Source organism: Corythoichthys intestinalis, chromosome 9, assembly GCF_030265065.1.
Source record: "Corythoichthys intestinalis isolate RoL2023-P3 chromosome 9, ASM3026506v1, whole genome shotgun sequence".
Lineage (NCBI taxonomy): Eukaryota > Metazoa > Chordata > Actinopteri > Syngnathiformes > Syngnathidae > Corythoichthys > Corythoichthys intestinalis.
Window position 1 is genome coordinate 43,790,678 of NC_080403.1, and position 1,357 is coordinate 43,792,034.

General features: G+C 30.9%; 1 protein-coding gene across 1 annotated transcript in view; it reads left to right on the top strand.

The window, feature by feature from the left end:
- LOC130922084 (recombining binding protein suppressor of hairless-like protein) overlaps positions 1–1,357 on the top strand; it is a 37,375-nt gene that overhangs the window by 34,937 nt on the left and 1,081 nt on the right. The window lies entirely within an intron of this gene.

Sequence of the window (1,357 nt, forward strand, 5' to 3'; positions counted from 1 at the left end):
GCGATGTTCTGTCATGACAGATCTCAGCTACTCTCAAGTTTAACCAGTTTGCATTATTTTATTGCAATCTTTTTCCTTATTCAGATTTGTTTCAAGACTACAGTTACAGTTAGATTTCACTTTGATGGTTAATGCAATTATCGCAATTTTGTTGTTTTATCACAATAGATTGGTTTATTTACATTTCAAAAACCAGAAGCCATTCATTTACGAATGTGATTGCACTTTAGTTTACATATTTAAATGTTCAGATATTAAGATTTGAATGAGGCAAAATAGCATGCTTTTTCTCTCAAATATATTGTTATAATCATTTGTTTCGGATGTACTGTAATTATTTTCTGTATAAAAATTTATTTGATGTTCAAAAAGTCTTTTTTTTTTTTCAAACTTGAGTCTTGAAAAAGAGGGGGTCACCTATATTCGGGCCAATACGGTATATTGTAAGTTAATTTTATTGCTGACACTATCGACATGTTTTGTAAATGTCCTAAAATCAACAGGAAGTGACCCAGAAATGGCCAGTTTTTGGGGCATTTACAAGTCACTTCCGGTTCATTTAAGGGCATTTACACTTCACTTGCTATTGATTTTGAGTCCATTTGGGGACATTTTGGGGGTCACTTCCTATTCAGGAATCAAACAGTGACCTGTTCAGTCCTACTAAAACTATTGTGTGTTCATTTTGGGGCACTTCCAGGTCACTTTCTGTTAATTTTGGATCCTTTCTGAGTGACTTCCTGTTCAATTTAGGTCAATTCCTCATTCCTCACTCATAATTGCTATTATCGGACCAGTAATTATCGTGCACCTGTAATTGTTATAGTGGCCCTTACCAAAATAGTCTCAAGGCCGCCATGTTTGTGGTGGCAACATTACTATTAAAGGTCAATGCATTGACGTTAAAATGAAGTCATAACTATCTTATTTTTTGAAAAGATTGTTATCCAAGTCAAAGTATCTGCTGTTTACTCACTGGCTGCTATTGAGGGTGCTAGATTTCCAATTTGGGGTGAATGAAGGTTTGTTTATTGCCCCCCCCAGTCAAAATGGTTTGGAAGTCTTGTGCCATCAATGGCAGTCAAAGAGGCATATTTTTGTTAAGACCTGTAAATACAGTCTGCCTTGCCGATTTCTTTTTCATTTTGATTTATATAAAATAAATATTAAAAAGAATATTATTTTTTGTAATTTTATTTATTAAAAATAATAAATTTATTTCATTTTTCAAAATGTTTATTTTTATTTAATTTTCTATTTATTCAACTATTTTTTTTTTTTACAAAAAAAATATTTTATTATATTTTTGTATCAATATATATAAATAATTTAAATGTATTTTTCATATTAACAATAG